This window comes from Henckelia pumila, chromosome 4 (assembly GCF_033568475.1).
Source record: "Henckelia pumila isolate YLH828 chromosome 4, ASM3356847v2, whole genome shotgun sequence".
In the NCBI taxonomy this organism is placed as follows: domain Eukaryota; kingdom Viridiplantae; phylum Streptophyta; class Magnoliopsida; order Lamiales; family Gesneriaceae; genus Henckelia; species Henckelia pumila.
Genome location: NC_133123.1, coordinates 44,594,186 through 44,620,463, shown reverse-complemented (window position 1 = coordinate 44,620,463; position 26,278 = coordinate 44,594,186). Strand labels below are relative to the sequence as shown.

The window sequence follows — 26,278 nt, the reverse complement described above, 5'->3', positions numbered from 1 at the left end:
TTTGATTCCTATAAATATTTAGGAGTATGCAATAGCTTAGTTAAGGCTTTTAGAGCACTTTAATGATAGTAGTATCATTTGCCAGTGTAGAGCAGACTATAGGCATGGACCTAGAGTTGGTAGAGCTTGCACTGATTTGAGGTACGAAAGTACTGTTCGAGATATCCTAACTGAGTATACATGTATTATGTGACTGCATGGTTTATATGTAACGCCCCAAAATATATTTACCGAATTAATTAGCAATTGAAACAATTATTGAGTTGACGAAATAATTATTAACTAATGAGATTATAGAGTGTATTTACAAATACACGTGTCATTTAATCAATGAGTTTGATTATTTTTTAGAGATCTCCAATATTTGGCATTTTGGGATTAATTATTGAGATATTGAAATAAAAATAATTATTTATGCCAGATAACTTAATTTGGAAGAATATTTGACCGAGTGGACTCGTCAGAGTCTAAATTGGATTTAGTATTTAATTGGGAAAATTTTGAGTCCAATTGACTGGTCAAATTCAATAATTTCAGAAATGGTATTAATTGATGTTGGGTGTGTGTATCATAAAAATATCATATTGGAGATTAATTTTACCATTTGAGTATCTAATAAATTGGTCCGGATCAATAAATTATCGGGTTACTATAAATAGAAAATAACGCGCGATGGGCATCATAAAAGCAATCACAGAGTTTTGAATTTTTCCCCAATTTTCGTATTCACTGTAGAGTCCCACGTTTTCCATCGCCGGCTGTTCACCGGAGCTCCGATCAAAGCTCCGATTGGTCACTTTGTAGCCAACATCAAGACAAAGCTATTGGTGTAATGAATTGACGATCCGACGGTTGGATTGCCGGGAAATCGACGAAGAACAGACGGGATCTGCGCGAGTACTGTTCATCATCTTCCTCGGTATGATTTTCGCGATTTGAGCTCGTTTTTGTTGGTTTTAAAGCTAGTAATTGATTATTTGAGTTGTGAAGAACATTTCCCAAGCTTATTGAGCATTTTTGGTGAAGGAATCGAGCAAATCGAAGCTTTTAAACTTCGTCGGAGTCGGCTCATTTTTCTCCGATCCCGGCCGCGTCGGAGCTCCGTTCCGATCGTGGCTTATATGGTTGGAATCGTCTCGTCGAACTCGACAAGTCTGCCAAATTTCATAATTTTTGGAGCAGTTTTGACATCGCCGCCGGACGCCGCCGCGTCGCCGCCGTCTTCTCCGATTTTCCGGTGACCTCCGGTGAGTTAACCATTTTTTATCGTCTCGATGTGATAGATCTAAATATCCAAGTTTCGAGTCGAGATTCGAAACAGTGAAGCGGTGAGAACGCGATAAAGTTGACGAATTATTGGTCAAAGTTTGACCAGAGTTGACTATGGTTGACTTTTGTATATTATGTGATTTTTCGCAGATTGGAAGCCAATCGAGGATATTTTAAGGCAGAGATCAGCAGTTTAGGGATTGGACTTTTCCAGACTTGAAAAATTGAGGTATGAGCTGATGTCGATTTCTAAGGGAATGAATACCCGAGCGAGTTTGAGATTCTCGAGTTCCCGATTAAAATCACATACTTGCATGTTTATTTGATTATTTGATATTGAATGTGAATTTGAATGATTTAATTGATTTTCAATATTACTTGAAAGACATGAGTTTGTCTATATGAAATTGTTTAAAGTAAGTGATTTATATATTCGATTTGAAAAGCATGAGATTTCTTATTTGAATTACTTCAATGATTTTCGATATTATATTCATGAGTTTGAATATACGAGTTGAATGTGTTGACATCTTCGATACATTGATGTCTGAATACACAGATTTATTATTTTCGATTCGATTAAATTGCATTTGATTCATATGCATTCATCTTGAGCCAAATTTCTTAAATTTTTAGAGGGCTGAGTTGCCCAGATTCGAATTAGACGTTTGGGAGCTATATCGAGTGGCCTGGGATGTTGAGTTCCCCCAGTGTCAGCATACTCCTATAGTTGCACCAAATTCTAGAGGTTTGAGACGCGTAGCACCACCCCGAGCGGGAGCGTAGGTGGGTTAGTTGCGTGATCTTGACCTCGGGATCCCAACCGATTTTCCGATATTCCCTTGATTATCTGATTTGATAATCCCGATTTTTAAACACATGCATTTCATTAGCATTTCCATTGAAGAATTTGAATGTATATTATGATTTTAATATACTTACTTGATATTACATGTTACGTCGCTTTTACTGGGATTTTATTCTCACCGGAGTTATCCGGCTGTTGTCTTGTTTTGTATGTGTATTTGACAACAGGTGGGGCAGGAGCTAGTCAGAGTCGACGTGGTTAGCTTGGGATCGAATGATAGATGTGAGGTGATAAGTGCATTTTGTATGCATTATTTCATGTTATTTTTATGTCTATTTTGTGTGCATTCATATTATTTTTATGTGTTTTTATGTGTTGTAGTGCATGTGTGTGTATTTCACTCCTTGGATTAATTTTGTAGGAAAATGGATTTTTGAAGAGTGAATTATGGAGCAGCCTTGATCGAAAAATCATATTTAACTTTAGATACATTTAAATCCAATCTCCACCGTTCAGATTAAATTTAAAGATGTTTTGAAGCTGCTGTCCAAATTTTAGCTCAATCCGACGGCTAGATCTTGAGATATCAATTTTTGAAAATTGTCGCTCGGCGCAGATTTTTTGTACTGCGCGCGCGCGAGAATCAAGCTCGCGCGCGCGCGAGTCCGACGTACAGGCCTCTTTTTTTATGTGCTGCGCGCGCGCGAGGCCTATGCCGCGCGCGCGCGCATGTTCGGGGGTCATATGTGCTCCGAAAAGTCCTATTTTGTGAAATAAATTAACTTGTAGGCGTTCCGGACCATATATATACAAGATATAACTTCTTTTTGAGGGTTTGGAAGCTCCATAGCGCAGACAACGCAAGAGGAGGCGGCTACAAGGCTTGGGAGAGAAGATTTCTTCTTTCTTTTCTTTTTTTTATTTTTATTTTTGAATTATTGTTTTTAATTATTGAGTATTTTATTTTCAACCAAGACGGCGTGATTGGGCCGAACAAATTTATGTAGAAAACTTGGATGTTTGTTTGGGATTTTTTAGAGTTGATTTTATTTTATTGATTGTCAGATTTATATTTGTCTTGTGAGTAGTATGATTAACTGTTTGCTTGCATGTTAATCAATTCCAAATCGACAGATGAGGTTTTGATTTTGATCACTCTGATAATTAACATATTGTAAAATCGACTAGAAATAGAATTCGGTTTCAGTGTGCGGTTTAGGTGTAAACTGAATTTTCACAAATATTTAATGCATTCAAATTTGATTAGAATTACGAAAGATTAGTTCATCAATATTTGAATAGGTTTGATTGTTCTAGAAATAGTCCTTTGAACAAATTAGGAGAATTCCCGTGAATTAAGATTAAATCTGAGTCCTGAATCGACTACATGTTACAAAATTTGTTCGGTACCTACGTGTGTCTTGGTTGTCTTTGTCTTGATTATTTTTATCTTCAGTTATTTTTATTCTTATTTCTTAATCAGTTTTTATTTTATATTCTTATTTTATTTAATTCAAAATCCTTCTATTATTTTGTCTAGATTAAGTAAAATAATTAATTTTTGAGAATTGACTGCAGTTCCTGTGGGATCGATACTTGGACTCTCAGTCCACTTTACTATTACTTGACCTGGTGCGCTTGCCAGTAGATTTTTATCAAACCGATTTAGCCGGTCAAGTTTTCTTTCCCATGCCAGTTGGTCATGTCTACCGATATATCTAGACTGATGCTACTGTCCCAGCTGATGCCGTCAAGAAGGAAGAGAATGAAATGAAAACCAGGGGAGTGTTATTTCTGTTTTCATTGTGTTTTTGTTCGTTTTGAATTCTGTTCATTGTCTGAAGCATTGAGGGCAATGCTTTGGATAAGTAGAGGGGGGTAGACTAGTTTATTTCATTATGTTTTGTGTTTGTGTTGCATAAAGTTTGTTTCATGTCTGTTTGCATATAGTGTATTTTTGTTGTTGTTTGTGTTGTCCTGCATGGGTAGGATGAGTCATGATAGTCAATGATGATGAAGTTTATTTGAAAAAAATGGATTTTTGAAAAATGAATGCTCTTGACTGGACATGAGAAACTGTAGGTTGAACCGTGAATATTTTTAAGCACTAATGTTAGACCAGTGAATTGTAGCGAAAGATTTGATGAAGTTTCTATCTGTTTGACCATTGCACGGCAATAGGTGGTTTGTGAATCTTGATTGTGTACTATGAATTTTGATGAGGCTCTAGTTTACACTTATGATCTTGGGCGCACCTAGAGAAAAAAAATTTATATACAATTCCATCCGGGCCTTGAAAGGATTAAAATCCTAAAAAAAAAAATTAAATTTAAGGCTAAGTATGCGGATTCAATGGGATTGATGCTCCATCCGGGCTATAGGCGAGGGGATTAGAAAGAAAAAATAGAATGATTTTTCGTATCCTAGCCAGTTATAGCTAAGTCAACGGGTAATTATTGGGGCTAATGCAATACCGGGTGAAAAATCCGGAGGTGTGTAATTCATTATCTCAAGGGAGGTGGGTTTAGTGTAGAGGTCGTTGGAAGGAATGGGCACTTGAAGAGTGAAACTTGCACTAATTTGTCATAGGTCGCTAAGCAGTTTTGAGATGAATTCGGTCTAAGTTGTATGAAACTGGAATACATTTCACACACACACGTTCACGTTAAACCGAAGGTGTATTATGAAAAGTTGAGAGCATGTCTGTGTTTTATGTTTTGTGATTAAACTTCTCGGAGGCTGTGCACTCTCATGAATCATCCTTACTTATGTTTTTGTTTGCATTTTGTTTTTTCATGTCTTGCTCGAGGGCGAGCAAGGTTTAAGTATGAGGGTGTTGATAAGTGCATTTTGTATGCATTATTTCATGTTATTTTTAAGTCTATTTTGTGTGCATTCATATTATTTTTATGTGTTTTAGTGCATGTGTGTGTATTTCACTCCTTGGGTTAATTTTGTAGGAAAATGGATTTTTGAAGAGTGAATTACGGAGCAGCCTTGATCGAAAAATCATATTTAATTTTAGAAACATTGAAATCCAATCTCCACCGTTCAGATTAGATTTAAAGATGTTTTGAAGCTGCTGTCCAAATTTCAGCTTAATCCGACGGCTAGATCTCTAGTAATGAATTTTTGAAAATTGTCGCTCGGCGCAGATGTTTTGTACTGCGCGCGCGCGAGAATCAAGCTCGAGCGCGCGCGAGTCCGACGTACAGGCCTCTGTTTTTATGTGCTGCGCACGCGCGAGGCCTATGCCGCGCATGCGCGCATGTTCGGGGGTCATATGTGCTCCGAAAAGTCCTATTTTGTGAAAGAAATTAACTTGTAGGCGTTCCGGACCATATATATACAAGATATAACTTCTTTTTGAGGGTTTGGAAGCTCCAGAGCGCAGACAACGCAAGAGGAGGCGGCTACAAGGCTTGGGAGAGAAGATTTCTTCTTTCTTTTCTTTTTTTTATTTTTATTTTTGAATTATTGTTTTTAATTATTGAGTAGCTTATTTTCAACCAAGACGGCGTGATTGGGCCGAACAAATTTATGTAGAAAACTTGGATGTTTGTTTGGGATTTTTTAGAGTTGATTTTATTTTATTGATTGTCAGATTTATATTTGTCTTGTTAACTGTTTGCTTGCATGTTAATCAATTCCAAATCGACAGATGAGGTTTTGATTTTGATCACTCTGATAATTAACATATTGTAAAACCGACTAGAAATAGAATTCGGTTTCAGTGTGCGGTTTAGGTGTAAACTGAATTTTCACAAATATTTAATGCATTCAAATTTGATTAGAATTACGAAAGATTAGTTCATCAATATTTGAATAGGTTTGATTGTTCTAGAAATATTCCTTTGAACAAATTAGGAGAATTCCCGTGAATTAAGATTAAATCTGAGTCCTGAATCGACTACATGTTACAAAATTTGTTCGGTACCTACGTGTGTCTTGGTTGTCTTTGTCTTGATTATTTTTATCTTCAGTTATTTTTATTCTTATTTCTTAATCAGTTTTTATTTTATATTCTTATTTTATTTAATTCAAAATCCTTCTATTATTTTGTCTAGATTAAGTAAAATAATTAATTCTTGAGAATTGACTGCAGTTCCTGTGGGATCGATACTTGGACTCTCAGTCCACTTTACTATTACTTGACCTGGTGCGCTTGCCAGTAGATTTTTATCAAACCGATTTAGCCGATCATGAGGCGTCGATTTAGAGTCGAATAACTTTTAGAACTCGGTTATTTATTGAAGCATGCTTTTATTGTTGATTTATAATACTGCATGTATTTTTATGCCCCGATTATTCTTAGAATTGATGTATGTAGAAGAACGAGTTAAATTGATTTTTATGGTTGAGCCCGAGATGATCTCGCTCGAGCCGAATATTTTTCTATTGCTCGAGCGAGGCACTGTTCTTGATTTTAAAAAAAAAAAATTGGCTCATTTATTTATCGATGATTGTTTTACTATTTGAGATTAATTTATTAGAAACGAGGTCCTCACATTAAGTGGTATCAGAGCGATAAGATTCTTGGATTGATTTAGAAGTGAGTGAGCGGGGTAGATCGAGTCCGCATGAATTTATTTCTTTCGCATGTGATTGATTTCAGTCTTTGATTACCTGAATTACATGCGAGCATGCTTTACTGATTCAGAATTATATGTTTACATGATTATGTGAATTGATTTTTTTTTCTTAAGCATGCATTATATGAAAAAGTATCAGAACTGATTCGAGATGAGAATTTGTAAGCTCATGCGATTACATGAGTATGATGATTAGAGGATGATCGAAACTGAGTTGATTATTTTGATATTTCAAGATTTGTGCTTACGTGATTATTTGAGATAATAATTGTGAAGCCGATATGGTTGAGATAGCTAGCAAATTAGATTTGATTTGTGACGAAATACTGCTTGCTCCGGAGGATTGGGATTATGATAAGAAGTTGAGGTTTATGAATTGTTGAGCAGGATTAGATTACAGGAGATTTTATTTATGACATTCTGAATTGTTATGTCTTTGTCATGATTATTGTATCTTCCTGTTGAGCAAAGAATTTTATGCTCTCGAAACTGAAAATCAGTATTGATGAAAAATGAGATGATCTAGAATATGATTATATGATATCTATTCTTGAGGATATTAAATTAAAAACCCCTCGAAGTTTATTGTGGCTTAGATTGATCAAGGTAAGAGTTGATATTTTAATTCTTAGCGATGATTGAATTGATTCGTATCAGATGAACCTCAATACGGAACAGAGATAGAACTCCGATATTAAGAATTTTAGAATTTCAGAATGAGATCAGATTTGAGCAGCGATTGTATTGGAATGGTAAGAATCCTCGAGGTAAAAATTCTATTGATCTTGACTTGTCGATGTGAAGAATGTGGTGTACGTTTTGAGAGAGTGTTGTGTAATACTCTGAGATCAAAGCTAGATGTTTGAAAATGCCCATTCTGAGTAGATGATTCGATTTATCAGAGATGACAAGCTTGAATTTTGTTTGATATCAAGAGATTGAGTAGAAGTGAATTAAGATCTAGATGTACTCAGTAAGGACATTTGTTGATTATGTCTTTTGAGTTGATGTTTATGTTTATAGCATTATGAGATTGATATATGAATGAACAGATTGTATCCGATTGTTTGGATCTATTCTGATTAGATTTTGATAATAGATTGAATTATTGGGAATTGATCTAATTTTGCGATATTTTTGAAAGTTATTTTTGAATGTAAGAATATCAGCACTCTTATGCTAAACTTTTGGGATGATTAGGATTAATTGAATATTTTGAGAATTCTATTAGATCTCAATCGATGATATTGAGATTTTATTGATGTATCCAATATTGTTCTTTCGAGAATGATACTTTTATTGGGTCTTAAGGGAAATTATATGAATTTCTAGTATTGAAGTGGTTGAGGAGTTATTGTGATTGATATTTTGGAAAGAGATGAATTTGAGAATTGTTGGGAAGAAATTTTTTTCGATAGAATAAGAGGTTGACACCGAATTCAGTTACAGTTGAGCCTTCCTTCGATTAATCTGAAGATTTTTGAATCCTATTTTAGTTATGCATCCTTGATTCGCATGACTTTGACTTCGATAATTATTGCCATTCGGCATCGATTGAAATTCCGAGTTTGAATTTCCAAAATTCGTAATTCTTGAGAACTTGAATTTTCTTTCTGGATATTGATATTGATTCGGGAGAGTTTCGATTATTTGATTCTTGAGTGATCTAGATTTCTTTGATTGGGACATTCGAATATGCCTTAGGAATGAGTCCTAATCGGTGACTGCGTGCGGATTCCTCGTGAGTGAGGCCACGTTGACAACCATGATTTTGGTTTGTCTTGTTATTGGGCATGATGTCGTACCCGTTGACGGGTGATCACGTGATTTTATTATTATTGATAGATTGGCTCGCATTCCTTGTTCATGGAGCCCTGATTTGATTCACTCTCCCTTAATTGAAAAATGCAAATGAGTTGTTTTCACTTAGCAATGATTGTTGTTCGAAATTCACTCGATTTGATAATAATGATTTGAGCGATTTTCGTGATATTAATTTGATTCTGACTCTGAGATTCAATGATGATTTGAGGTATATCTTCAGTATATACGATTTTGTTGGCTCGTAACTAATAGAGATTGATACCACTATCTGAATTTCGTGGTTGACCGATCCAGATAACGATTAAGTCCAAAGATAGTTTGATTTTTTGTATGTTGGGTGAAATTTTGAAACAAATTTGCAGTGGATTTGAATTAGGGTTTAAGAATATTTCAGATGATTAAGAAGAATTGATAGGATTCACTCGATGAAACAGTGGTAACAGAATTATCTTATGAATCGTTGGTTTTTGTGATGATTGTTTTGGGAATCTATGGATTTTGCGGTAAATTTTTCCCTTCTTGGATTAAGAGCAGAATTTTGAATTCAGAATTAAGATTGGAGTCTCAGTGTTAGTAGAGATGTTTGATCTCAATTTTTTAGCATTCTATTTTGATTGCATGAATTACTACACTTGGGAACAGAAAGAGAAAATAAGAAGAAGAAGAAGAAGAAGCTTGAATTAGCGAAACTGGTACCGAATAAGTTCCAGAGCAGACAGATGTATACCAAAGTTTTGTTCTTTCAATTGATGAGATTAATCCGATGTTGTTTTCGATTTTTGATCAGATGAGATATTTTGGCATTGACTTTTGGCCTATTTGATTAATTAATTGATTGATGTTGGAAGACTTCGATGAGAATTTTTGAACTTTTGATTTTGATTGTCCCATGATTGCGGATGATTGAGTGATCCTATGAAATGACAGCGAAGAAAGAACTTTTTGATATTGAATTTTGGGATTGTGCGAATTGTTGATTGATCAAATTTGATTTTAAGACATTGGATGAATGTCGACTTGGTTGAGATTGACTCAGTAGAGGAGTTTGAGATGTTAGAAACTGTGTGATTGACATAAGTTTCCGTTGAATTCTAAACTTTGTATTGGGTTTAGATTGAGATTGATTGATTGAAGATTGAATTGTTGACTTGTTAGAGGATTTCGAAGAATTCTTGGTTGATTCCTTATCAGCCGACAGACATCTAGAGCAGACTATTCAGACCTTTTGAGAGGATATTCTACGAGCCGTAGTGCTAGATTTTGGCACTAGTTGGCCAGATTCATGACTTTGATTGAATGTTACGATTTAAACTATTATCAAAAGAGTTTAGAGATGACTCTTTTCGAAGCGATGTACGATGAGTACTACGAATTTTTCTTATTTCGAGAATGATGTTCTAGAGTACATCAGCTGAAGAGTCAAATTTGACCTGATATTGTCATAGATGTCAAAGAAAGTGATTATGATTCCGAATAGAATTAGAACAGTGCGAGACAGATGTGTCAGAATTGTAAGTCTTGATTCAGACTTTAATAAGGGAACAAGATTCGTTCCTTTGTACTTTAGAGAGATGAGACGGATTTGAATGAAACTTTGAACTACTTTTATTGATCGATAACCGATGACAGATACAGAGTGAGTACCAAAAAGAGGAGTAGTTCTAGAACAATTTCATTCTAGTTGTTTCAGTATGATGACTTATATAAGAATCGAAGAAGTCATTTGAAAGCTAGAACAAGATTTGAGATATATAATCTGAATCTCTTTATTGCAATAAGATTGAGTACAGATTCTTTCGGATCTCTATCTGATGTGCTCGGATTGCATGCGATTTCGAGGACGAAATCAATTCTTAGAGGGGGAGAATTGTAACGCCCCAAAATATATTTACCGAATTAATTAGCAATTGAAACAATTATTGAGTTGACGAAATAATTATTATTGCTAATGAGATTATAGAGTATATTTACAAATACACGTGTCATTTAATCAATGAGTTTGATTATTTTTTAGAGATCTCCAATATTTGGCATTTTGAGATAAATTATTGAGATATTGAAATAAAAATAATTATTTATGCCAAATAACTTAATTTGGAAGAATATTTGACCGAGTGGACTGGTCAGAGTCTAAATTGGATTTAGTATTTAATTGGGAAAATTTTGAGTCCAATTGACTGGTCAAAGTCAATAATTTCAGAAATGGTATTAATTGATGTTGGGTGTGTGTATCAGAAAAATATCATATTGGAGATTAATTTTACCATTTGAGTATCTAATAAATTGGTCCGGATCAGGAAATTATCGGGTTACTATAAATAGAAAACAACGCGCGATGGGCATCATAAAAGCAATCACAGAGTTTTGAATTTTCCCCAATTTTCTTATTCACTGTAGCAGTCCCACATTTTCCATCGCCGACTGTTCACCGGAGCTCCGATCAAAGATCCGATCGGTCACTTTGTAGCCAACATCAAGACAAAGCTATTGGTGTAAATAATTGACGATCCGACGGTTGGATTGCCGGGAAATTGATGAAGAACAGACGGGATCTGCGCGAGTACTGTTCATCGTCATCCTCGGTATGATTTTCGCGATTCAAGCTCGTTTTTGTTGGTTTTAAAGCTAGTAATCGATTATTTGAGTTGTGAAGAACATTTCCCAAGCTTATTGTAGCATTTGTGGTGAAGGAATCGAGCAAATCGAAGCTTATAAACTTTGTCGGAGTCGGCTCGTTTTTCTCCGATCCCGGCCGCGTCGGAGCTTTGTTCCGGTCGTGGCTTATATGGTTGGAATTGTCTCGTCGAACTTGACAAGCCTGCCAAATTTCATAATTTTTGGAGCAGTTTTGACATCGCCGTAAGACGCCACCGCGTCGCCGCCGTCTTCTCCGATTTTCCGGCGACCTCCGGCGAGTTAACCATTTTTGATCGTCTCGACGTGATAGATCCAAATATCCAAGTTTCGAGTCGAGATTCAAACCAGTGAAGTGGTGAGAACGCGATAAAGTTGACGAATTATTGGTCAAAGTTTGACCAAAGTTGACTATGGTTGGCTTTTGTATATTATGTGATTTTTCGCAGATTGGAAGCCAGTCGAGGATATTTTAAGGCAGAGATCAGCAGTTTAGGGATTGGACTTTTCCAGACTTGAAAAATTGAGGTATGAGCTGATGTCGATTTCTAAGGGAATTAATACTCGAGCGAGTTTGAGATTTTCGAGTTCCCGATTAAAATCACATACTTGCATGTTTATTTGATTATTTGATATTGAATGTGAATTTGAATGATTTAATTGATTTTCAATATTACTTGAAAGACATGAGTTTGTCTATATGAAATTGTTTGAAGTAAGTGATTTATATATTTGATTTGAAAAGCATGAGATTTCTTATTTGAATTACTTCAATGATTTTCGATATTATATTCATGAGTTTGAATATACGAGTTGAATGTGTTGACATCTTCGATACATTGATGTCTGAATATACAGATTTATTATTTTCGATTCGATTAAATTGCATTTGATTCATATGCAATCATCTTGAGCCAAATTTCTTAAATTTTTAGAGGGCTGAGTTGCCCAGATTCGAATTAGACGTTTGGGAGCTATATCGAGTGGCCTGGGATGTTGAGTTCCCCTAGTGTCAGCATACTCCTATAGTTGCACCAAAGTCTAGAGGTTTGAGACGCGTAGCACCACCTCGAGCGGGAGCGTAGGTGGGTTAGTTGCATGATCTTGACCTCGGGATCCCAACCGATTGTCCGATATTCCCTTGATTATCTGATTTGATAATCCCGATTTTTAAACACATGCATTTCATTGGCATTTCCATTGAAGAATTTGAATGTATATTATGATTTTAATATACTTACTTGATATTACATGTTACGTCGCTTTTACTGGGATTTTATTCTCATCGGAGTTATCCGGCTGTTGTCTTGTTTTGTATGTGTACTTGACAACAGGTGGGGCAGGAGCTAGTCAGAGTCGACGTGGTTAGCTTGAGATCGAATGATAGATGTGAGGCGTCGATTTAGAGTCGAATAACTTTTAGAACTCGGTTATTTATTGAAGCATGCTTTTATTTTTTATTTATAATACTGCATGTATTTTTATGCCCCGATTATTCTTAGAATTGATGTGAAACGACCCTAACTCTATAATTAATAAATAAATATGTGGAAATTTTTTTTATATATAATTACTAAATAAAATATGTACATATATACCCATACATATATGCACATAATAAAAAGATTTAAAATACATAAATAAATAAATAAACAATTAAATACTTAAATAAAAATGCATTCTTTAAAATAAAATAAATATCTGAGTCAAACATTTAATTAAAAATGATGCATAAATAAAATGATTAAAATTTGCATGTACTGACAATATTCAATAAAATATTCAAAACTCACAACCACTGAAAAATAATATAAAATGTGTAACGTGCTGACATAACCAAAAACATGCATGTGACTCAGATATCTATCACGGTCACGGGGTCACTGCATGCCCGCTCATACATCCTGGCCTCCGGTGGGTACAACCTCATCCTCAACGAACTCACCTGCACCATACCAGTGTAGTGAGCCTAGAGACCCAACATGCTAACATAACAAGGGTTTAAAATAATTTAAAACAATTAAATACTAATACATACATATACAAGAATGAGCATGCTTGAAAATTTTTATAACATAACATAACTTAACTTAAATAACATAATACATAAACATTGTTGAGCAATTAATTTTCTAACATCGCATGGTTGTATCCGTAGTGTAACCTTAAATCATACATCAAATACTGATCAGCGTGGAAACCAACGTACGTGGCGGTGACGAATCACCTCTTAAATTGGCAGTAAACTGCCCTTCAATAGTTCATATATGGGGACGAATCCCCCTTAAATTGTCACACTACTTCAACTTCCAACATAAAATATTTTTATTATTATTGCTCAACCTTAAACATTTAATTATGCATAAAATTATTTCATGAATGCATGTACTTAATTAAAATGTGTGTCCTTCATATATATTTAATTTAAATTTCTTACTAACATATAAATATTAAAATAACTTAATGCATAAAAATTATTAAATATATAATCAGGACACATGCAATTTTCTCATGGATGGTCCTGGACTGCTGGCCCTAACACTCAAGCCCATTTACTTAAATCTGGCCCATTAACACTGAGACTGGCCCAATAACATACTTAAGCCCAATAAAAATTATTCTTAGCCCAATTAAATAATTAAAGCCCATTTAAAACATTCTAAGCCCAATAACAACTTAAACTGGCCCAATGTGCCCAAAAGCCCAAAGACTGGCCCAATAACTTTCATGGGCTCAAAAGCCCATAAAATTAATGGACTAACTTAATTAAAATTTTAAAAGCCCAAATAAAATTATTTGGGAGTCCAAATAATTTTATTTCTAATTAATTGGCCCAAAAACCAATTAATTCCTAAAATATTTTAAAATTAAAAAGACTCGAGCCCGGCCCACCAAACCCGGACCCGAACCAACTTAACCCGACCCACTAACCTACTGACCCAACCCAGGACACCCAGACCCGACCCAGGCCCAGAACCCAGCCCAACCCGATCCCCCCCCCCTCTCAAATCCTCTCGGCTACGTGCAGCAGCCCTCCGCACCAGTCCGGCCACCACTGGCCGGACCGCCGCCGGCAGGACCTTCCCAAGGTCCTTCCGGTCCTAACCTAGCCATGGGTTGGCTGGTTCTCGGCCCTGCATGCAACAGCCGACCCCTTTTCTCCCAAACCCTAAGCTGCGAACCCTTGGACCCTTGATCTGATGTAGCTCGACTCCAGCCCTCTTCCAGCCTTAACCATCCAACCAAACCCATCCTAGGGACCCTAAGGAACCCCCCCATGCGTCTCCTGACCAGCAGCCGTGCACACACCATAGCAAAACGTGAGCATGATGAAAATAACACATGAACAAGGTGCAAACATCCAAAAGCAAACGTTTTTCTGAAAATTTCTTGAATAAATTTGATGCATACACACGCACACTATTAATCACTGATAGGGAACGAAAAATGGAGAAAGAAAACATGCCTTTCACCGATGAATCAAAGATCGAGTTGCGTAGAATGTTTCCGGGACGACGGGACGACGACGAGCTTCGGACCTTCAAAAACGAGCTATGAATTCTTGAGGATTGCTAGATGAAGAAGATGAAGATGGAGGAGGTGGAGTGGGGCGGCTAATGGTGAAGGGAGGCGTGAGTGTGTGGGGTTTAGGGTTAGACTTAGTCTAGGTTTTTAATTTAATAGGTTTTTAGGAAATTAAAAGTTTTAAATATAAAATATAAAGTTTTAAAACTCCAAATAAAAGTTAAAATCTAATAACTTAAATTAAAGACATAAAAATCCCGAAATTACAAATTAAGGGAATTTTAAAAATAATTAAAAGTCATTAAAATGGCTAAATTTGGATAAAAATGGACTCCTAAAATTATATAAAATTAAATACTAAAAATTTTGAGGAAATAAATCTCAAAATAATATTTTTGGGCTCCTAAAAGACTCATAAAATAATTTGGGTAGAAAGTTGTCATCTCGTCCGTCCACGGTCCCGTCTACGCGATCAAATAATTAAAATGCCATAAATCATAAAAATCACTAATTATGGGTTAAATGCTTGAAAATAAATTAAATCATGCATAAATAATTCACATAATTATTTAACCCATAAATCTAAAATTTAAATAATTAAATATCCTAATTATGCATGCGGATTTACGTATTTAAAAATACCGGGTGTTACAATTCTCCCCCCCCCCCTTAAATTGAATTTCGTCCTCAAAATTAAAGTACTTACCCGAACAACTCCGGGTAGCGAGTCCTCATGTCTGCCTCGGTCTCCCAAGTAGCTTCCTCCTCCGAGTGATTCAGCCACTGGACTCTGACCATCGGTATGACCCGCGTCCTAAGCCTCCGCTCCTCCCTAGCCTAGATCCGCACTGGCCTCTCCTCATACACTAGATCTGGTGGCAACTGTAAGGGCTCGAAATCCAACACATGCGACGGGTTGGAGAAATATCTCCGAAGCATGGATACATGGAAAATGTTGTGCACTGCCGCTAGCCCCGGTGGTAGAGCTAAACGGTAGGCCAACGTGCCAACTCTCTCCAAGATCTCGAAGGGCCCTATATACCTCGGATTAAGCTTGCCTCTCCGGCCAAAACGCACTACTCCCTTCATAGGTGACACCTTCAGGAATACGTGATCACCTACAGCGAACTCCAAATCTCGTCGTCTGGCATCTGCATAACTCTTCTGCCGACTCTGAGCTGTCCTCATCCGATCTCGAATCTGAGTCACTATGTCAGCTGTCTGCTGCACAATCTCAGGACCCAGCAAAATCCACTCACCAACCTCATCCCAATGCACAGGAGATCTACATCTCCTCCCATACAATGCTGCATAAGGAGCCATACTTATAGACGACTGAAAACTGTTGTTATAGGTAGACTCCACTAATGGCAGTCTAGTCTCCCAAGAGCCCCGAACATCAATGACACAAGCTCTCAGAAGATCCTCGAGAACCTGGATCACTCTCTCAGACTGACCATCTATCTGGGGATGAAATTCTGTACTGAACAAAAGCCTCGTCCCCAAAGCTGTGTGCAGACTCTTCCAAAACGCAGATGTGAATCTCGGATCTCTGTCTGACACAATAGACACTGGTATGCCATGCAGTCTAACAATCTCTCTGATGTAAAGCTCTGCATACTGTGTCAAAGTATAAGTAGTCCTCACCGGCAAGAAATGAGCTGACTTGGTGAGTCTATCCACAATCACCCAAATCGCTGTACAACCTCTGGCACTCCTCGGTAAGCCAACCACAAAGTCCATCGTAATATTCTCCTATTTCCATTTCGGAATAGGAAGAGGTCTAAGAAGTCCTGCTGGACGCTGATGCTCTGCCTTGACTTGCTGACAAGTCAAGCACTCTGACACCACTCTCCCGATGTCACTCTTCATCCCGGGCCACCAATACAATAGCTGCAAATCTTTGTACATCTTCGTACTTCCGGGGTGAATGGAGTACGGAGATGTGTGAGCCTCTGCTAAAATCTCAGCTCTCAACTTATCGACGTTCGGTACCCACATCCTCCCACGGTACTGAACGATACCATTCTCCACTGTATACAAGAGATTACCTCTAGCCTCATCTCTCTGTCTCCATCGCTGCAACTCCTCATCAGTAGACTGTCCTTCCCTAATCCGATCTCGCAGAACTGGCTGCACCGTCAACACTGACAAGCTCGGTGCATGGCCACTCGGATAACACTCCAAGCCAAATCTCTGAATCTCGCTCTGTAGTGGTAACTGTACGGTCAAACATGATACCACTGATGACTTCCGACTCAAAGCATCGGCCACTACATTAGCTTTACGTGGATGGTAGCTAATGTCACAGTCATAGTCCTTCACCAACTCCAACCATCTGCGCTGTCTCATGTTCAACTCCTTCTGTGTGAAGAAGTACTTGAGACTCTTGTGGTCTGTGAAAATCTTGCACTTCTCGCCATACAGATAGTGCCTCCAGATTTTCAAAGCGAAAACCACTGCTGCTAACTCCAAGTCATGCGTCGGATAATTCTGCTCGTGAATCTTCAGCTGCCTCAACGCATACGCAATAACCTTACCACACTGCATAAGCACTGCGCCTAAACCTAGTTTAGACGTGTCGGTGTACACCACTAACTCCTTGTGTGGTACTGTCATCGCTAACACTGGTGCAGTAGTGAGTGCTTCCTTCAGCTGATCGAAGCTCCTCTGACAGTCTGAACTCCAGATAAACTTCGCATTCTTCTTGGTCAAGGAAGTCAAGGGTACTGCAATAGAGGAAAAACCCTTGATGAACTTCCTATAATATCCTGCCAAACCCAAGAAACTGCGAATCTCTGAAGCATTCTTCGGAATACCCCAATTCTGCACTGCCTCAACCTTAGACTGATCAACTGCAATCCCATCTCTCGAAATAATGTGGCCAAGAAATGCCACCTGCTCAAGCCAAAACTCGCACTTGCTGAACTTGGCATACAACCTATGCTCCCTCAAAGTCTGCAAGGCTGTCTAAAGATGCTGTCTATGCTCCTCGATGCTCCTAGAATAGATCAAAATATCATCAATAAAGACTATGATGAACTGATCTAAATACGGCTGAAAGACTCGGTTCATGAGATCCATGAAAACCGCTGGAGCATTGGTCATCCCAAATGGCATCACTAAGAACTCGTAATGCCCATATCGTGTCCTGAAAGCAGTCTTGGACACATCTGCATCTCTAACACGCAACTGATGATAACCAGATCGCAGGTCGATCTTGGAGAACACCGAAGCTCCCTGCAACTGGTCAAATAAATCCTCTATCCTCGGCAATGGATACTTGTTCTTCACTGTGACCCTGTTGAGCTCCCGGTAATCGATGCACAGTCTCATACTGCCATCCTTCTTCTTCACAAATAACACCGGAGCTCCCCCACGGAGAAAAGCTAGGACGAACAAAGCCTTTCTCTAACAACTCCTGAATCTGCTCCTTCAACTCTTTTATCTTGGTAGGAGCAAGTCTGTACGGTGCCTTAGAGATAGGCACGGTGTCTGGCACTAAGTCGATGCTGAACTCCACCTCTCTCACTGGTGGAATTCCGGCAACATCCTCCGGAAAGACATCCGGAAAGTCACGAACCACCTCTATCTCTGATAATGATCTGCTAGATGGCTCTGAAGTCGTGACAATACTCGCTAGAAACCTCTGGCAACCCCGTCTCAACAACTTCCTCGCCTGAATATGAGATATCACCTGAGGCATATCACTGCTCTGAGATGCATGAAAAGTGAACGGGTCGCCTACTGTAGGTCTCACTGACACTGATCTCCGACGAAAATCAATCGAAGCTCCATTGACTGCCAACCAATCCATGCCCAAAATCAAATCGAATCCACTCAATGGCAAAACTACTACATCTGCTCGAATGGAGTGTCCCTGCAGCTCTAACTCCAGTCCTCGAATAACCTTCGAGGTAGAAATAATCTGCCCTGACGGCATAGTAACATCATACCCACTGTCACTACTCTCAGGTGTGATGCCTACCCGCCTGATAAACTCCAGGGAGATAAACGAATGCGTAGCCCCTGAATCTAGTAACGCAAACGTGGAGTTGCCTTCAACTAGAATTCTCCCTACACGCAGAAAATTCCCAACAGTTTCATACCACTACTAAATTTTCCCCAACGTGTCACTACAAATTCTTAATTCTAATCACAAGTAAAACATGCTTCCTATTCTAACATGTAGTTAAATAACCCAAATAACAACAAATTCCATATTAAAGACGAAATTTTAACCAAAGGAAAATTATTAAAAGTTAGGGGTAAGATATACCGGTGATCAAGGAGGTGTCTGGATCTACCTCCTCGGCCTGCATCACAAACACCCTACCAGCGGTGTTCTTCTTCCTCGGGCAGTTAGCTATCTGATGCACTGGCTCCCTACAGTGGTAGCAAACTCCTGCTCCCAATAGACAAGGTCCCGAATGCATCTTCTGGCACTTCGGGCAAGTAGGATAAGCTATGGCATTAGGGGCCCCGCCCCTCTGCTGCTGCGGCCTCTGCTGCTGTGGCCTCTGCTGTGGATTCGGGCCCTTAGCCGGCCCTGTAAACTGCTTCTTCGCAGGAGGCTGCGAAGATGGTCGCTGATACCCAGCCTGAAACTGCCTCTTCCCCTGCTGCTCCCTCTGAATCTCTCTCCGACCCTCCTCGGAACGCAGGGCTCTACTGACTGCAGACTCATAAGTAAGGACGTCTGCCATGCGAACATCATGCTTGATATCCGCCCTCAAACCCTCCACAAACTGCCTCAACTTCTCTGGTGGACTATCTGAAATCAGAGGCACAAAGTGACAGCCCCTCTCGAACTGTCTCACATACTCAACCACTGTCTTGTCCCCCTGATGGAGACTCATAAACTCTCGGATCATGCGACTGCGCACATCCTCAGTGAAGTACTTGGCGTAGAAGATACGCCTAAACTCTGCCCAGGTCAGTGTAGGAAGGTGAACTCCCCTGGCTGCACCCTCCCACCAGAGCGCTGCATCACCCCTCAGCATGTACGTCGCACAGTTCACCCTGTCGGTGTCTGTGATCCCCATATAAGCAAAGATGGACTCCAGAGAGTGAATCCATCCCTCCGCCACCAAAGGATCGGTGGTACCAACAAACTCCTTGGGTCCCTTCCTCTGGAACCTCTCAGCAACGTCCTCCTCATGGGACAACCTGGGACGAGTAGCCTGCTGCTCTAACAGAGCAGTAATCCCTGCCATCATATTCGCATTGGCCTGCTCCAATGCTGCTAGAGGGTTCTGCGGAGGTGGAGGTGGAGGTGGAGGTGTAGATGGAGATCCCCCACGTCGGTTCATCGGTCTGGGAGGCATTCTGCACCACCACATATTTCTTTACGTAAATCGCCATGCATAACTAGTGGTTTAAAAATTAATGCTAACTTAAATTCTTAAAAGTAAATCATGCTGTAAACACTTAAAACTTACAGACCGGTAGCGTGGATTTCTGAGCTCGCATAGCAGTAATGACCCCTCCAAAAACCGTGCTCTGATACCAACTGAAACGACCCTAACTCTATAATTAATAAATAAATATGCGAAAATTTTTTTTTTTTATAATTACTAAATAAAATATGTACATATATACCCATACATATATGCACAGAATAAAAAGATTTAAAATACATAAATAAATAAATAAACAATTAAATACTTAAATAAAAATGCATTCTTTAAAATAAAATAAATATCTGAGTCAAACATTTAATTAAAAATGCTGCATAAATAAAATGATTAAAATTTGCATGTACTGAAAATATTCAATAAAATATTCAAAACTCACAACCACTGAAAAATAATATAAAATGTGTAACGTGCTGACATAATCAAAAACATGCATGTGACTCAGATATCTATCACGGTCACAGGGTCACTGCATGCCCGCTCATACATCCTCGCCTCCGGTGGGTACAACCTCATCTTCAACGAACTCACCTGCACCATACCAGTGTAGTGAGCCTAGAGACCCAACATGCTAACATAACAAGGGTTTAAAATAATTTAAAATAATTAAATACTAATACATACATATACATGAATGAGCATGCTTGAAAATTTCATAACATAACATAACTTAACTTAAATAACATAATACATAAACATTGTTGAGCAATTAATTTTCTAACATCGCATGGTTGTATCCGTAGTATAACCTTAAATCATACATCAAATACTGATCAGCGTGGAAACCAACGTACGTGGCGGTGACGAATCACCTCTTAAATTGGCAGTAAACTGCCCTTCAATAGTTCACATATGGGGACGAATCCCCCTTAAATTGTCACACTACTTCAACTTCCAACATAAAATATTTTTATTATTATTGCTCAACCTTAAACATTTAATTATGCATAAAATTATTTCATGAATGCATGTACTTAATTAAAATGTGTGTCCTTCATATATATTTAATTTAAATTTCTTACTAACATATAAATATTAAAATAACTTAATGCATAAAATAATTAAATATATAATCAGGACACATGCAATTTTCTCATGGATCGTCCTGGACTGTTGGCCCTAACACTCAAGCCCATTTACTTAAATCTGGCCCATTAACACTGAGACTGGCCCAATAACATACTTAAGCCCAATAAAAATTATTCTAAGCCCAATTAAATAATTAAAGCCCATTTAAAACATTCTAAGCCCAATAACAACTTAAACTGGCCCAATGGGCCCAAAAGCCCAAAGACTGGCCCAATAACTTTCATGGGCTCAAAAGCCCATAAAATTAATGGACTAACTTAATTAAAATTTTAAAAGCCCAAATAAAATTATTTGGGAGTCCAAATAATTTTATTTCTAATTAATTGGCCCAAAAACCAATTAATTCCTAAAATATTTTAAAATTAAAAAGACTCGAGCCCGGCCCACCAAACCCGGACCCGGACAAACTTAACCCGACCCACTAACCTACTGACCCGACCCAGTACACCCAGACCCGACCCAGGCCCAGAACCCAGCCCAACCCGATCCCCCCCCTCTCTCAAATCCTCTCGGCTGCGTGCAGCAGCCCTTCAAGGGCTGCTGTCGCACCACTCCGGCCACCACTGGCCGGACCGCCGCCAGCAGGACCTTCCCAAGGTCCTGCCGGTCCTAACCTGGCCATGGGTTGGCTGGTTCTCGGCCCTGCATGCACCAGCCGACCCCTTTTCTCCCAAACCCTAAGCTGCGAACCCTTGGACCCTTGATCTGATGTAGCTCGACTCCAGCCCTCTTCCAGCCTTAACCATCCAACCAAACCCATCCTAGGGACCCTAAGGAACCCCCCCATGCGTCTCCTGACCAGCAGCCGTGCACACACCATAGCAAAACGTGAGCATGATGAAAATAACACATGAACAAGGTGCAAACATCCAAAAGCAAACGTTTTTCTGAAAATTTCTTGAATAAATTTGATGCATACACACGCACACTATTAATCACTGATAGGGAACGAAAAATGGAGAAAGAAAACATGCCTTTCACCGATGAATCAAAGATCGAGTTGCGTAGAACGTTTCCGGGACGACGGGACGACGACGAGCTTCGGACCTTCAAAAACGAGCTATGAATTCTTGAGGATTGCTAGATGAAGAAGATGAAGATGGAGGAGGTGGAGTGGGGAGGCTAATGGTGAAGGGAGGTGTGAGTGTGTGGGGTTTAGGGTTAGACTTAGTCTAGGTTTTTAATTTAATAGGTTTTTAGGAAATTAAAAGTTTTAAATATAAAATATAAAGTTTTAAAACTCCAAATAAAAGTTAAAATCTAATAACTTAAATTAAAGACATAAAAATCCCGAAATTACAAATTAAGGGAATTTTAAAAATAATTAAAAGTCATTAAAATGGCTAAATTTGGATAAAAATGGACTCCTAAAATTATATAAAATTAAATACTAAAAATTTTGAGGAAATAAATCTCAAAATAATATTTTTGGGCTCCTAAAAGACTCATAAAATAATTTGGGTAGAAAGTTGTTATCTCGTCCGTCCACGGTCCCGTCTACGCGATCAAATAATTAAAATGCCATAAATCATAAAAATCACTAATTATGGGTTAAATGCTTGAAAATAAATTAAATCATGCATAAATAATTCACATAATTATTTAACCCATAAATATAAAATTTAAATAATTAAATATCCTAATTATGCATGCGGATTTACGTATTTAAAAATACCGGGTGTTACATGATGTATGTCGAAGAACGAGTTAAATTGATTTTTATGGTTGAGCCTGAGATGATCTCGCTCGAGCCGAATATTTTTCTACCGCTCGAGCGAGGCACTGTTCTTGATTTAAAAAAAAAAAAAATTGGCTCATTTATTTATCAATGATTGTTTTACTATTTGAGATTAATTGATTAGAATCGAGGTCCTCACATTATATGTCATTGATTTATGCTGCATTCATTTGCATACTGAGCTATCTCCTTCGAGATGTCTGTTAGTAGGGTTTTTCCCTATCCTGTTAGTGGTTGGATTTCCATCGATTTGGGTCCGGCATATCCACTTGTATTATGGTATGGGAGCCACCTCCTGAAGAGACGGCACAGCGTTCTATATACCAGGGCCCGGTCTGTCTCTGTTATCTGATCCTTGACCTCGAGTTTATAGGGAGTTCACTTTGCATGCATGTATACTCATACTCTCGTGCTGAGCGTTTTATGCTCACGTCTCATACTCTGTGTTTCTGGACACCCTATTCCATGGGGCAGGTTTGCGATTGGACGAGGCGGGTGGTTCCAAGAGGGGCTAGACAGTGGTTGGCTAGCTGGAGCTTCGTCTAGGTTTATTTCTGTTGTTTTGGGTTGATACAGCTTTCGATTTGGTTGTATAATTTATTTTGGATATTTACAGATTTCTTGCCTTGGGATTGTAATTTTAGTAATGTTTTCGCAGTTTATTCTAATATCTATTTATTAAGTTATTTGCATGCCTAAGTTCTGTTTAGTAGGTGATCCAGGTAAGGGTCACTACAGGTCTCCCTAACAAAATAGGACTATTATGATCACCGTTTTCCATGTCTAGCACATAAAAATCCGCAGGAAATACCAATTCATTTACTTGCACTAGCACATCTTCTACTACTCCCCTAGGGTATGCATTAGACCTATCTGCTAACTGAATAACAATTCCAGTTTTGTTCAATGGACCAAGTTTCAAGGATGCATAGATAGAATAAGGCATGACATTGATTGATGCTCCTAGATCTAACACAGCCTTCTCAAGTCTAACATTTCCTATAGTGCATGGGATAGAAAACATACCTGGATCCTTGCATTTTGCGGGCAATTTTTGTTGGATCACAGCAGATACGTTCTCACCAAGCTCCACTTTTTGACAACCCTTTAATGTCTGTTTCCTCTTTTCTGTGCACAATTCTTTCAAGAACTTCACGTATCGAGGTACCTGCTTAATAACATCTAACAACGGAATATTCACCTCACATCTACGAAAAGTTTCATAAAGATCCTTTATCCCTTCATCTTTTCTAGATTCTTTAAGTGCTAAGGGAAAAGAGGCAACAAGCTTATATTCAGAAAGTGGAGGAAACTTACCTCTTGGCGCTTCTTCCTTGGTTTCTTCTCCATCAATCGCCTTCGGTTCTTCTTGTGGCTTCTCCTTGGATGAGGTCTCCACTTCTTTCTCCTTGATCTTCAGCTCCTTCCCATTCCTTAGAGTGATTGCACTTGAGTTTTCTCTTGGGTTTGGAATTGCTTGAGATGGTAAAGTATTAGAATGCTGTGCTTCTAGCTTATTGATGGCGGTGGCGAGCTGTCCCATCTGGGTGTTCAAGTTTTGAATGCTTGTTTTGGTTTCCTGTTGAAAGGCCACAGTGTTAGTAGCAAGATCCTTAACAATATTTTCAAGAAACTCACCTGGGTTTGGAATTTGAGGATGCTTTTGCTGCAGAGGATATGGTGGCCTATATGTTTGATTGTGCGGCTATGCTTGAGGTCCTGATTGATTTGCTTGAGGGTTCCCATATCTCAAATTGGGATGATCCTTCCAACCAGGATTGTATGTGTTGGAATATGGATCATATTTTTGTTGTGGTGGTCCAGGAAGTCCTCCAGTAGCATTGACCTGTTCAACCAATTATTCATGGAGCGTGGGACACATATCAGTAGCGTGTCCCATGGCAGCACAAATCCCACATGCTTTTGCAGATTGTCCATTCCCTACAGCCATTTGATGCACAAGAGTCGTCAATTCAATTAATTGTTGCTCAAGGGAAGAGACATTTACCTCGGAGTTCTTCTTTTGTACGTGCTCATTCCTGATGGTGCCAAATTGTTGAGAATTGGCAGCCATGTTCTCAATTAAGTTCCTCGCTTGTACCGGTGTTTTATCCATGAAAACACCTCCACTTGCCGCATCTATCATACTCCTGTCATGAGGTAACAAACCTTCATAGAATAATTGAATTAACTGATTTTCACTTATCTGGTGTTGCGGACAGCTAGCACAAAGCTTCTTGAACCGCTCCCAATATTCATGCAGTGATTCCCCTGAGTATTGCTTAATTCCATAGATTTCCTTCCGGATGTTCGCAGCTCTAGAGGCTGGGAAATACTTCTCCAGGAAGATTCTTTTCATCTCCGTCCAAGTTGTGATAGAACTAGAGGGTAGGTAATATAGCCAATCCTTAGCAGCACTCTTCAAAGAGAAAGGAAAGACCCTCAGCTGAATCTGCTCTTCTGTCACTCCATGGGGTTTCATACTCGTGCACACCACGTGGAATTCCATTAAGTGTTTATTCGGTTCCTCACCTGCAAGACCATGAAAAGCAGGTCCAGACTTAAGCTCAAATGTAGAATTATTTTCTAATGTAGGAAATGTAATGCATAAAGGTTGTTGATTGGGATCAGGAGTGCCCAATTGTCTAAGACTTAGGTTCGCATTAGCAGTCATCTCTTCTTCTGGAAAAGCAACTCGAGCGGCTGCTTCTTGTTGTTGCCTACGAAGTTCTCTCCTTCGCTTATGCAAAGTCCTTTCGATTTCCGGGTCGTAGAGAGAGTCTTCTTCAGCAAAGTCACCTGAAAACATGAACGAGAAAGAACTAGAAACAAAGAAAAAAGAAGAGAGTGAGAATACTCAAAACAAAACAGAAAGAAAAAGAACACAATAAATTAACACTGTTCCCCGGCAACGGCGCCAAAATTTGGTAGCGCTTAGTCGTGTCGCGCCCAAATTAACCCAACTCAGATTAAACAATGAAAAATGTAGTAGTGTGAGTAGGGATCGTTTCCACGAGGAAAGGTAAATTTAATTGTGTTCTTAATAAACAAAAAGGGGGTTTGAGATTGGAAATTAACTACTGAAAATTTTAAGCAATTAAAATTAAAATTATCACTATCATTCAAGAATAACAATTCAACTAGAGAAATCAATAAGAGACGATATTTGGTATCGGTCGACTACACCCTTGATATTTGTTCATTAAATCATCAATTCACTAAAAATAATTAATACTATTAAATATTCGTCATGGAAAATCAAATTCCTGTTTCACCATAATTTTAGTTAATTAGAAAACAACATTCTAAATTAACCCTTACAAATAAATTAACCCGAATTCCAGCGATCTAGATTTAAATTTACGGTAGCATTCAAACTAGT

The 26,278-nt window shown here is 38.4% G+C and overlaps 1 pseudogene; it reads right to left on the bottom strand.

The window, feature by feature from the left end:
• LOC140860956 (uncharacterized) overlaps positions 1-24,642 on the bottom strand; it is a 47,037-nt pseudogene extending 22,395 nt beyond the window's left edge.
• Between the last annotated feature and the right edge of the window lie 1,636 nt (positions 24,643-26,278).